Consider the following 15064-nt stretch of genomic DNA (forward strand, 5'->3'; position numbering starts at 1 on the left):
TTTTGAGTCACCAAATACACCTTGTTTATCATATGAGTTCTGGAGTTATGGAAAAATTATCTTAGATTTTTATGTGAAATTACATCAGTCGGTTACAGTTATAACATTTTGTGTACACACTCTAATATGTAAATTATAAGGACTATACAGGGTATTTCAGAATATTTATGACTATTTTGGGACTATTTTTGTGTGTAAACAGAGCGGACTAATTTGAATCGGAAGGTCCTCTATCATTTTGCAATTTTTGCAATTATTACCCAGTGAGCAGAATGTCTAAAATCGACGCATAAGACAACTGTAAAATATTTTTTCAGAGTTCTTTATAACATATTTTAAAGATGTTTTTCAAAGAACTCTTAAAGATATCTTAAAATTGTCTTACTCGCTTATTCCGCAATTGTTAGAAACTATTATAGATATTGTGAAAATTATAAAATGATTTTCGCAGGACTTTTCGATTCAATTTAATCTATTTTATCTGCACACGAAAATAGTCTCAAATACGGGACAATACATCCTGTATATCATTTAGGATTGCATCAACGTGCATATCATTCTTTTTCATAGATTTCCTTATGTAAAACCTTGTAGAAAAATTTCCTATATTATATATACATGCTGTGTAAATCCTACAGGTACCTATTGTAAGAAATTTAGAGGAAAATTTAGGCACAACAAAGAAGCTATCAGCGTCAGGGCTCAGTGGCAGAACGAAAGTTTACCAACTTGGAGGAGAGACCAGGCCTGGTTTGAAATGGAACGCTCTGATATTTTTCTCTGTTGTCATTAAGCTTGTTTTCACAAGCTTCTACTGTGGTCCTGTTCCAAAATTTACTGTAGTTTAATATTGAAAATCTATAGTGCACATAACGAAAACTATAGATTTTCTACTTAAGTACTAGCAATAAATTTTGGAATACAGCCAAAATCTTAATAGTCCTCTATAGGAACTCATGAAAAAACTCATGGGAGTTTACAGCAAAATAAGAGCCTCCTCGCATGGGAACCAATCGAATTTACGAGTATCTATGGTTAGATAAACCATAGGAAAATTTTCCATAGGAATTTGCAACAGGATTGTGATACGTTACATTAACACAATTAATTTATCTCAGTATTTACGTCTTAAAACACATTATTTTTATGCTACTTATTAATTATTTATACTTATTAATTTATTCATAAATTGTGTTTGAGACACTAAGAACACTAGAAAATATTGAATATCAAATTTCACAAAAAATTTTTAAATAACAATCACATTATGTTAAATATTAATACTTGAATATGTTAAAAAATTCAACACAAATTGTTAACAAAGGATGTGAATGGACCGTTTCCAACACAAATACACAACTTTTTTACCGTGAATGATACATACATACTTCAGTTTCCAATCCGTTCTATACTATATCATGTGCAGACTTGCAGTAACGTTGAAGATTGAATTACAATGTATCGAATGTATCAAAGAAATTACTTCGGCCAAAAATTCGGAGTGATGTATAGTGTAAATATAAATTATAAATCGAATCAACATCTAAATTTTCACCTTATAAATTGAATCAACATCTAAAAGTAAGAAAACTCATTGAGAAAAGCGACAAAAAACTACTTGAATTAAATATATCGATTACAGAATGTTTTGTATTTTGCTGGATTTATTTCTGTAATATCAGGAAGGAAGAGAAATACACGTGGTTGTTAATTTTCGCTATCTTAGCTAATTTTTATTTTCTTACATGGATACTTAATGGCGCTCTTATCAATAGATCGAAGTACTCAAGGAAAATTTTAACTATATCAATTTTATCTTACTAACAAATAAAATTCTTAGCATCATGAGGCTATTGCGCAAACACAGAAGAATCACTAAAAATAATTATTTGTACCTCTTATCACACCCACATCGTAAACCTTCTGACATAAATATGAAAAAAACAGGTATATTTCACTATATTACATCATTTGATAAAATATGTATTATACATATTATTAAGAAATCGATAAAGTATTATGTTAATAATATTAATGTATATTTTAAATTACTATATCTTAGAAATAGTACAGATCTATTATTTTTTTATAACTTTTTTTAATATTTCATTGATTTTTGAAATAATGTTTTATAAAAGTATATAATTCTAGAAGCAATTATTTATTCTAGAATAATTATTTATTCTAGAAAAATGTTGAAGTGATACAGTCTTCGAGTATGAATGAAGATATCCAAAATTTCGGGGCAAATGGAAAGAATTTAACATTTTCAGTGGACAACCCACAAGTTTTAATTATCAGTACGAGAATTAAATAAGAGATAAAGTTTCATAAGAATTTCCCCTATCAAAAAATGATAAAATTCATTAAAAAAAATATTCTTCAAAAAAATTTAAAAATATAACTGAAACACTAAAAATTACAGCTTTTAATATTTCGCATTTTGATACGCAAAATAATGAAGTCGAACACAAAGATAATGAGGCCAATATATTACAAAAACTTAAAGAACGATATAATACAACTGACGATAGAACCATGCAAACAAAAATTCTGACCATTGGTTTCTTCTAAAAATTAAGCAACATTTTAAAGCCACAAATCAAATGATTATGGTTGCAAAAAAAACTGCTGCAGAAAAGGAATTTTATCTAGCACAAATCCTAAAACTCATCCGACGTTGGAAAGAAGCGTAGTGGAATTGATAACTGCGTTTTATCAATCAGATGCGTATAGCCGAATAATGCCTGAACAAAAGAATACTGTTTCAGTAAAAATCGGTGAACAACGAGTTCACACGCAAAAAAGATTTTGGCTGCGTTTAGAAACATCGCTCGGATGCCTCCGATGGCTTGGATTCATCATCTATCCTTGTTTAACATTTAATGTTGGAGGGTCTGAGCGACGTTTCCGAACGCAGCCTTTGAATAATTTAAAAGAATTGTATGAAAAATTTAAAACCACGAATCCAAATGTAACGTGTAGTTTTTCAAAATTTGCGTCTTTACCAAAGCATTGCGTGTTGGCAGGACTAAGTGGTACAATTCTGTCTGCATTTGCGCTATCCATGAAAATATAAAGTTATTAATTGATACTGCAAATATTAAGAAATTAACAAGCTATTCATCATAGTCATTGAAAACTTACAATAATTGCTTAAATCGAATGATATGTACTTCTTCATCAACAATCTGTTACGTACACAACTGTGAGACGTGTAGTGTGATAGAATAAATAAAAAAAAAAGCTTTCGATGATATTTTCATTAATTCTGTTACATACAAGGAATGAATGATTGTTGACAGAATTATTTTACAGACTGCAATATCTTCTAGTAGTAGACGAATATTTAGAAAAATTAGAAAAAGATTTATCTAAATTATTACTTCATTCATTTTTTGCAAAAAAAATGAACTGAATTTTTAAATAATAGAAACTGTCAATAAATGAATGCATTGTGACTTTTCAGCAAATATGCTTTTGTTATTCAAAATTCCATTCAGGGCTTACACTGGAATAATCAAGCAATGATCCGTGCATCCATTTGCAATTTTTTACCGAGATAATGAAGTGGAAATGAAAAGCTTTGTAATTTTCTCTGCATAATTTGCACCACAATATTATTGCATTTCACGCTTTCCAAGGATATTTAATTCAATTTATAAAAACGAATTTTATCAACAAAAAAAATTATTTACTTTTCTGACAGGGCAAGTTGCACAGTACAAAAATAAAAAAAATTTTATCAATTTGTATCACCATGAACAAGATTTTGGCATCGCAACAGAATGATACTTCTTCCCGACATCGCAAAGGTCCGTATGACGATTTTAGGAACATTAAAAAGATTAACCGCTAGGGTTAGCCTTCAAAGGATTAACAATTCAGCTCGAATTCCTCAAGATTTGTTTATTTGGGCAAATAAATCATTGTCAAATATTGCTTGTCAATTTATTACTAATATCCAAGCCCCAGGATTCTTTGTCTTGAATGAAAGAAGGAATTAGGAATGGAGGGGCTAGAAGAACGCAACAGACTCCACTCTTGTGATTATCGCTCCGAAGGCGCGTGTCACAAGTCGGAAGCACTTTAATGGGTTCCAGATATGGGTCGATGTCGATACGCGACGCTATTACCTAATCTGTAACAGTGCATCCATCAGCCTTCTTTTTAAATTAAAAAACTTAATTCTTTTGACTAAGGCCAATCTTTGAGAAGATGGAACGAATCGGAAGGGTGCCGAAATAAATGATAATCACTGTCTTAATGTTTTTACAAAAAATAATTGGTTACATTTATTTATAGGCATATATATATATATATTAGGTGTAGTAAAAAGAAATCCATTATTTTTGCATGAAATTGAATGGAATCTACTGGATCGCTAACGTTTCAAATAAATGAAATAGTAAAAAGAGTTAATCACTCGAAACGGTTTATCGCTTCGAGTAATCACGAAAAGGATTTTACCGCTTCGTGTAATAGAAAGAGTAAGGAAATGTAATCGCTCGAAGCGCTTTACCTCTTCAAGTAATCACGAGAAGCGCTTTATCGCTTCGTATAATGGAAAGAGCAAGGAAATGTAATCGTTCGAAGCGCTTTACAAGTAATCATGATAGAGAGAAAACTACGAGAAGCGTTTTACCGCTTCATATAATCAGAAGAAATGAGTATAATTTGCTCGAAACATTCCAGTAATATAATTAATCGCTTCGAGCAAATATGAAATGATTTTATGAGAGGGGCCAGGAAATAGATGAGGGAAGAAAAGCAGAAATTCCTGTGATGGTTCGTTCCGTATTAAATAAAAAATGTTTCCGACCTATTGGGAAATTAATTACTTACTATTTCTGCAGTTGAACGGAGGACCACAATAGCGAATCTCTCAGGTGATCGGACCGGAAGATGGGTTAGTAATACTATCTCGATGAAGTCAGATATTGAGGGAAATCGACTTAATAAAGATGTTTACGACCTGGAGAACTTCACACATGGTTTGGGAATTACAGCGGAACTGTTAATGTATATTGACTGACTGTCCGACTGACTGCATGACTGACTGTGTAACTGACTGGATGTTCTTCAAAGAGGCCTCGTATTTATATTCACGGGGACGATGCCCTTTTTTATTTTTGGCAGTAGGTCATTGATCTAGGAATTGGATACTTGGAGGAATCGAATTGATGAATATTTGTAATTAGTCTTATCTAACTCCGGAAGCGCGCGAGCAACGTCACTGGTAAACAAAGTAATGTAAAAGATAAAGTTTAATGTAAAAGATTTATTGGACAACAATTGACCTTCTGCTCTCGTGACTTGGCTAACTTTGAACCCTATCGATTAAATTTATCGCTAGAAAAATTGAATTTTAATTATTTTATCAGTATTTGCTATATTAAATACAAAATTACTTATTTCCTAATTATGCAAAAAAAAAGTTCGTTGTAATTTTTCCACGAAAGAAAAGATTGGAGTCCTCTGGACGTAACACTAACGAAGAATATGAAGAGAAAAAGAAACATATTTTAAGAAAGCGAAAACTATTAAAGGTATTTTAGGATTTCACTGTATAAAACCAGTAAACAAAAGTAAACTACTAGCAAAATATTTTTCATTATACGAAATTAGTACAAGTGTAAATAATATGAAACAATAAATATAAAATGTAATACATAATAAAATAATGACATGATTATAATGTAAATAATTTACTATTCGCTGATTTTGAATTTAATTATTCATTTTTTTAAAGTAACATCAACATACATTAAGGTCCATGCTTTTACGCCTCATTAACACATTAAGGTCCATGCCTAATACAGCCATGATAGCGCCAAACTAAATACATGATTCATAGCATAAGAAACAAAATTTATCTGTTTTTTCATTTTGCAAAATTGATTGTTTAAACAATAATTGTTTAAATAAATTGTTTAAAAATGCCAATTTTCAAAAAACTAAAAGTGGCATTCGATTTTATGTTTAAAAACAAGAAATTTTTATTCTTAGTATTTTTTCAATCTATGTTTATGCAAAAAATTGTTATAAACCGTTTGCATGCGCAAGTCGGCTTCCGCTGCTCTGGATATTGCACAAAACTGATCATGTGATTCATAGCATAAGCAAAAAAAATTATCTGTATTTTTTCGTTTTGCAAAATTAAATAATTATCGTTTGACGCTATCATGGTTGCATTAGACATTAAATAAACTTTAATGAGTTGTGGTTAACTCGTGTTATGATCACGATCATTTGTTTTCTTTATTTTCTTTGTTTTATTTACATTGTTGTCAATGCTATTATTATATATTATTGTCGAAATGTCATCAATCATATTAATAATAATTTTATTATCATAATTATTTTATTATTTCGAATTATAATAAATAAAGTTGATTATTATCTCTTTAAATTTCTTTTAGTCTGTCGCTTACTGATGGATGCAGTATTTCTTTTTCTTCTTAATTAATGGCTCCTGCCTCCAATGAGATAAGCGGATGCAATATGCCAGATTTCGTCGTAAAATTCCCACTTTATAAGCAGTGATTGGAGTCCTAAGCTGTTCTGGGATCTTCACAATGCGTGACAAAATGAGTTGCTACAAAACACGAAGACTGAAAAAGCTCCGACCCTCGCGGTGGGAGGACGAATGGAATGCAACTAGGACAAGATGTACGGTCAGAGCCAGGCCATCTGCGCCATGCGCCATGCGCCACACCGCTAACGCCGCGAATATTTAAATTATAGAGAACGCAGACCAATCCGAACTCGTAAGCGGCATATTTTGATCGAGATCTTGCGAAGGACGTGGATGATGGACTTGTTAGGATCAAGCATTGTGTCTTGGCAGGAATCCTAGAGAGCGTAGCTTTACGTAGGAAATATGCATTTTTGATAGAACAGTTATATATAGTACAAGGTCTTGGCAAGGAGCATCACAAAGACAAGAAGGATCATTTATAAGGTTTTTGGAAGAGGCTATGGATAAGATTGAAGTGATTACTCCGTAAGCGATTGTGGCAATTGATTTACCAGAGAATTGAGAGCCATAAAATTAAGATTTTTTGCTTTTTTGTCATAAAAGTTTTGAAAAAAGAAGATGCCTTTGTCATGAGATGTTCTTTTTATATACTTGTTGAAGGCATCAGTCAAGTGAGACTGAGGGATAGAATAAGTCTGAATATGGAACTTTAGTTTGAATCAATAACCTCGCGAATGGCTCTCTTAGCCAGCTGATCACCGTCTCATTACCACGAATGTCACAATGCGACGGGATCCAAATGAAAAAGATCTAAGTGTTCTTGAATATTGTCTTCGACCAGCGCTCTGATATAAGAAATTATGTAGTTATTGGTTTTATTACAATGATTGTTTAGAGCATTCAAAATACTTTTGAAACCAGAAATGATGTAAGATTTTCATATAGAGCGATTGAAAGAGCGTTGTATACGACCCAAGCCTCGGCTATGAACACGGTAGCATAAGAGGAGAATTTAAATATGTATTGCAGATTAAGCTGAGGAGAATAAATCGGAAAATAGATCCATTCGTATAAAAAATGGTAAATTGACACAATTCTTTCTGGAAGACACTTTCAAAAATGAATTGAATATTATATTGGAATGATTTTTAAATTTTTAGAATCTGGGAGGGCAGTTTGGAATAGGTGACAATGGAGTAAAAAGAGTTTTGGAACGCCAGGAGAGCAGATGCGATAAACATCTTGCTTTTATGAGACCACATGAACAGAAAGATAGATGCAGTCGGAAAATAATTATGAAGGTATAAGAACTAAGGAATATTTATCACGATTGCACAAATCCAGAAGTTCCGTCATTATGATAGTCCCGAATCGAGGCTTTCAGAAAGTATTTAGCGACTAAACATTCGAATCTCTGTTTAAGAGAGGGTTCTTTAGTTTCGGCGTTCCTGACAGTAATTGGAATGGAGTTACGATGCCCGCAAGCAAGGCGTAAGGCTTGATTTTGACTCGTTGAATTAATTATTAAGGGAATCTGATTATTAAGGGCAAAAAATGAGAGAGGCATATTCGAAGAAAATTTCATATCATGGATATATAGAAAGAAGAAGATTGGGGTTAGCTTTCCCCTAAGCGCAGATAAGATAAAGATCAAATGTTTTCCTTTGCACATTACATATTCTATGTGTTTCTTGCCTGAGAATTTAGGATCGAGAATAATGCCTAAATCTCACTGAGGGGGGGGGAGGGGGGGAGAATGTCCTCTCCTTGAACTTTACAGAAAAATTAATCTGAGAAGAGCTCTTTTTTTTAAAGATCATCATTTGAGTTTTATTAGGAGAAATCTCAAGACCTCGATTTTCTAGAAAAGATTGAATATTATTGAGAAACCGCTCAACCGAATGCAATGCATTTCTAGTACTGGAATTTGAAGCAAATACGATATCGTCAGCGAATTGGAGTAACGATGTGCCTGGATCTACCGACTTGTTAATTTTTTTAAATTTATTAAAAAGCAGACTAAAGTAAACCTTGAGGAATACCCTTACGTGATATATAAGGAAATAAGAATTCATGAATTATGAATTGCGGAGGAAATTATTCATGAATTTGATGAATAGAGAAGGAAAGCCTAAATTAATAAGATCTTGGACTAAGAATTGAGGCAAAGATTTATCAAAGAGATTTTATGTCGATAAAAATGGTAAACCATATTTTATTTTTGGATAAATGCAGAATGTATATGCGCGGAGAGGATGACTAAATTATTCTGACATGATCTAAACTTCCTAAATCCGAATTAGTTGTTCGAAAAGAGGGGAAAAAGCGGAGAGGAAGGGGATTCCAATACAATCTATTTAAAATCATACGTTCCTGAATTTTAAGGACGCAAGAAGTGAGAGATATAGAACAGTAACCTGAGCTATAAAGCTTGGATATGAGGTGAACAATAGAATGAAACCATTGCTCAGGAATAGATGAGCGGTAAAATAGATTAAGAAGGGAGACATGATAGGAATTCCCTAGGAAAAGCTCTGAGAAGACAATAGTCTACGTCGTCTAATCTCGGAGAGAATTGGAAGACGGAGTCCAGTGCAGTTCTAATTTCGTTAAGAGAAAAGGGGAAGTCAATCCACGTCAAGGATGCTAGCGATTTCTGTGTCCAGAAATATTGGGATGGAGGGAGAACAAGAAGAAGGGCAAAATTTATCTATGAAATTCTGAGCCAGACTGGAGTTATTTTCGAAGCTGACAGGCTCCGGCTTACCATTGAGAGCCAGACGACCAACGGCGTTTGAATCGTTTGAGCATATGCCAAACTTTGGTGGTTGGAGTGAAGTGACTGAAGCATCGTTTACAATGAATAGTAACAGTAGTGGATTAAAGGAATAGGCATTTCGGTTGTAAGATTAAGATCTTGAAAACCAAACAGTATCGATGAACGTTATTCGTTTGAATTATACACAGTTGATGAATATTAAAAAAATATTGATATATAGCAATTATGAATTTGCGAAAAATTGGAGCTTTGTTATTTATAATGTTATGAAATCAGATAAATCTAATATTTCAATGACGTGCTATTCAGACGAAGAAATCTATCGGTTGGAGATGGTACGGCCTGTAAATAGATGCAAATATGCTCAAGGTTTCAATCATAATCTATTTCGCGAACTATTTACTAATAATCACGAAGAATTTTTTGGATATACTTGGATGGGCAGAGCAATTTAAATTCTTCTATTGAGTTTGATGCGTCCATATCTGAAAAAAGCATATACCTCTTTTATCAAGGTTTCGTTTAGTGTTAACCTTGACGTAAATATAAATCAACTTAACATTTTTAAAAATAGACATGCTATCATAAACAAAATAGATACTCTGATGTATGTATGTAAGTATCTTGCTCAAGAAAAGAACATGAGGACTAAGTATCTAGAATTTAGAATTGGAAAATCTACTGGTTGCAAAGTAGTGCCAGAAGTTTGTCGTGCTATATGACATGCCTTGCAATTGCGCTTTCTACATTAAATGCTGATGGATGGACAAAAATAAGTAAGGAATATATGAAATGGCAATTTCCGAATTGTATTGGTGCTCTGGATAGCAGACACATGGAAATCAAAAAGCCTCCATCCTGCTTTGGATCACAGTATTACAATTATAAGAACTTCTTTAGTATGATGTTATTGGCAGTCTGTGATGCAAATCACAAATTCATATGGATAGATATTGGACAATTTGATAAGAAATTAATACATAATTAATACTTAAATAATTAATACTAAAATAAGATAATTAATACCATAATAAGAAATAAAGATCTTAAACAGTTAAACTGGATTTTTAGTGCTAAATATGGTAACTTTGTTCTTGGACATCCTCTCTCTATTGTGGATAACTATAAATTAAGCACCCTAACACCATATAATATCCTACATATCATTCTATTTTTATACTAATTATACTATGATCTTCTCTAACAAACTGAGATTAACAGTAATATCTCGTACAGTATCATTTTGTTTTATTTTGTGTAAGTATTCTGACAAGGGAAGTTTTACAATTGTCCCATTTGATTCTTCATGTGTTGTAAAACATGAAAATCAAAGAGACAATATTTTTATAATACGTGCGATAACTCATATTTAAGGAGTGAAATACCCCTTTGAAGAAGAAAAACGATATTTTTCTTTCTAGCCGAATATCATCAGAAATATAAAAGATAGAAAAAAATTTTTTAAACAAAAGTTGTACGGTTTCAAGAGTACTTTAAAGTAATAGATAAAAAATTTTTTTATTTTTTTGTTTAACAAAATATCCCTACTACCACGGTAATTGTAATAATGTTCTTAAATAATCAATTTTTTTTTAATTAAAGATAATTATTTTTTACAAATTCAACCATGTATAATAAAGTTACATTATGACATATCATTTTCGAGAATTACTTATTAATGTTTCCGTATATACGCTATTCATGTTCATATGCGTAAGTAATTATCGTGGGAAAAATACATAAATCAATGATATTTGTAAAATTATAAATTATAAATAATGTTCAGAGTTGTAATAATTATTATTATTTCTCCTTAAAGTAATACTTTTTTCTCTTGTACATTATTTCCTTATAATGTCTTAAAATAACTTTAAGAGAATCATCTTATTTTACGCTTTAACATCTTATTTACATAATAATTTCAAAACGTAAATATTACTTAATAATGAAATAATTTCTAAATGTTTATACACAATTAATTTATATTTTGTATCGTTTACTCATTATACTCATTACAATAATGATGTGAATGAAAAAATGTTTCAAACATAATGACTTCTTGCATCATGAATATTTTACTACAACTATAACAATCTTCGATATCACATATTGTGGACATATTGTCAAAACTAAATTCTATTGGATCTTTAAATTCTTCTGTTTGTATAATCACTTTTAAGCCACGAATAACTTTAAATAAATTGCTATATCGCAGAGATGACAATTGATTATGTATCAGAGATTGTAATTTTATTATATTATTTTATTCATGTAAATTCATATTACTTTATAATAATAAAATAGTATCTGAAAACCTTTTAGCAAAATTTTTCCAAATTCTAAATCCGTAAACATTTAATGGTTGTATTTTCTCTGATGCCTTTCGGTATAATCATAATAGTAATATGTTTTCCTACAGGTGTTAAATTTGAAATAATATTGGGACAATGTCCAGTCCATGAATCGATAAGAAAAACGCTATTAAAACAATGTTTGGAAAAGCTTTTCTTGCACTTATTACTGCTAATGAAAATACTTTTTGTTGTGGATGTTAAGGAAAATGCTCAATTACATTTGTTTCGACAATTTTTATCAGATGCAAACGTATTAACTTGTGTTCATATGTCACTTTATCAGGCTTAATGTTGAATAATAATGAAGTCGCAAAAGTTATAATAAAGTCGCAAAAGCTAATAATGAAGTAGCAAAAATATCACAATTATAGTTCGGTTGACAGTGCACTTTAGGAAATTTAACAGGATTTTTGTTAAAGTCATATGTTTGAAATAATTTTTTCAAGAATTACTTATGTTGATTATACAATGTTTTCCTATTCAACAAATCATATAAATATATTTTTTCTATCATAAAAACTGCATACCCAATGTCCATCTAACGAATTTGACGAACTGTACAATTTTTGTATATGTTTTGTGTCTTTTGACACAGCTTGTATAGTATCTAGTAACTGTTCGCTAAGTTTCGACTAGTTTATAATCTGAACAACTTGCTAAAAGTTGTTGAAAATGATCCATATGTCTGTCCATAAGCCATTTACCTCGGACAATTATATTTTTTTCAATAGGTCTCAAAGTAATACCTTTTTTTTTACCGACATTTTATGACAAATGAACAGAAAATAAATTTCTTTGAAAAATGTCTAACAATCTTTTTCTCAAACGCATCCTTATATCATTGTATACTAGGAAGATGTTTGCAGGTGCATAGCAACCGATCTTTGCAGGCGCACAGCATTCGTTTTTTTGTAAGCACACAGCATTCTATTGGCACACAGCAACCTTATATCGGAATACAAAATTTATATTGGAGAGAGAGAGAGAGAGAGAGAGAGAGAGAGAGAAGGGGACAGAGAGAGAGAGAGAGAGAATAATATTAATAATAATAAAATTAGATACTTATCTAGAAATTCTCCTACTGAAAGAAGTAATTTTAAAAGGAAATCATAGACAAAGAAAAATAGTGATAAAAAGAGACATTATGAAGGTTAGTGTAAATTTTAAGAAAAATATAAACTTTATAAATTTAATGTACATGTTCATTATTTAAATAACTATTATAACTTAATTTTCAACTTTTAATTTTGCTCATAACCACAAGCTTTATTTACATATAAAGAAAGTTCGTGGTCATATTTCTAACAATGTAATGAAAAAGAAATATTAAATGTAGAACACACTAGTAATTATTACACAAGGTAATCACATCACAATTTCACGTGATCTAATGTGATTACTTTGGAAGTTTTCAAGACAGTACTGGCAGCAAATTCTTTACTTAATCGATCAACGCGCAGAAGAACACGATTTTTTGCTTGATTTCAAGATAATTTTTAACACATTAAAATAATAAATGAAATATTTCAACGAAACTTAGTATCCTGAAATTTTGTGGGTCGCTTTTCACGATGACGTCAGAATTTCATTTCGAAAATCACAGCAGAGCCAAAATGACGGCCGACTTGATAAAATAAATGTATACAACTTCAGTCCAAATTTTCACACATTTCTAACACTAACAATTTGAAGATAAAGATTCCAAACAGTGTAAAAATAAAAATTCAATTAAAAATAAAAAATCAAAAATAAAAAATCATTCGGCCACCATTTTGAATTCGCCATGATGGATTTCAAAAATCTATTTCACTGTGGAGTCTTAAAATACAACTATTTTGACCACTGATGCTGTACTTGCTGAAAATTAGAAAAATTGTTATCAGTTCAAAAATAATCTTTAAAGAAAAAACAACTTTTAAAGAAAAAATTCGACTATTTTTTCATTTTTTTTTATTCTGATCACCATATTTACTTTCCATATAGTCAAAATGAAATTCTGACAACGCTATCGTGAAGAGTGACCCTCAAAATCTTAGGATACAAGTTTCATTGAAATATTTCATATTTTAGTGTATTAACAATGAAACTACATGAAAGTATTTTTTACTTAAATAAAATTAAATGTAATTAAATTTGGCTATGTCCCTTTCTGTTTAGTTTCCATTTTAGTACTTACGAATAGCTACCTGAACGCTAAACTTTACTTATAATTTTTTTTCAAAAACGAAGACCCATTTATTCTAATCCTTCTATACTTTATAGATTCTATAGTTATTCCTCCTTTCCAAAAGAACTATGATTCGTCTCATTTGACATTTCGCAATTATTTTCTTAAATTGTATAATTAGAAAATTGTATAATTAGAAAATTTATGTTTATCCGAAATATATGTGATTTTGCACTGATTTTACTGGAAAAAAAGGGCTTCAAGAATCGGATGAAGATTTTTTCAAAAGTCCCGTCAATATAGTTTCTCCAAACTCATTCAGAGAGAAAAATCATCCTAAGTGCCGCGGAACCATTGGTTTTTATACTAATTGCCCCTGGTTACTCCAATTTGGATTGGTGGAATAGGTTTTGTTAACCAATAGTAGGATTTTTGTTTGCTCTCAGATTGATCAAAATCTTGAAGAAGGAAAGGATGTTGATCGAAGTTTGTAGTGTGGAAAAGTGTTCTCCTAAATTTTATGACCTTAAAACGCTCGTGCAGTGCGTCAAGAAAGCGCACGTGCAGCGTCGGCACGAGACCACTCAAAATCTACTCTTGAACGTCGCTTCTTTTTGATTTTGTGAGAATCATCCGCGACTTGACCATTAAAAGGTCTTACGTTTCCAATGATATATTTATTATTATTTTAACCGCAGTATCCGAAGGGCACAAACTTTGTATCCTTTGGCCGCTCCTGCACCGATTTTTTATCTCGTAACGACAGGACTTTACGAGCAGATGCTGGATTCTTCGTTTTAATTTTTAGAGTGGAAAAAGAAAATTTTTAGTCTTCTCTAGACTATAATGCTCACTTGCATTATTGCTATTTGCGCAGCTGTCTTTTTATTTCAACAAATTCCAGATCTTCATGAAAGAAAAGAGTCATGGGAGTGCGTTGGATGTAATATCCCCAGCCTCAGACAAACTTGGGGGGGGGGGGGCATGCTGACGCAACATTTTCAAGCCAGAAATGTGGACTCTTTTCCTTCGATAATTTGGAGTTTGCACTTAAAGCATATGCATTTAAGACTATTTACACTTTTCTTTTCTCTTCTTAAATGTCTAAAGCATTCCTGTTTGATTGAGGAAGGTGTATTCCAAAATTTGGATCTTCCCTCGTCCTTCTTATTAGTATGGTTAATTGCATTTTGATGGAACATTATAGGTTAATCTATGTGATGATCTATATAATATAAGAGGTGAAATAACAACACATATTTATATATATATATACATATATA

Source organism: Atta colombica, unplaced genomic scaffold (assembly GCF_001594045.1).
Source record: "Atta colombica isolate Treedump-2 unplaced genomic scaffold, Acol1.0 scaffold147, whole genome shotgun sequence".
Classification (NCBI taxonomy): Eukaryota; Metazoa; Arthropoda; class Insecta; order Hymenoptera; family Formicidae; genus Atta; species Atta colombica.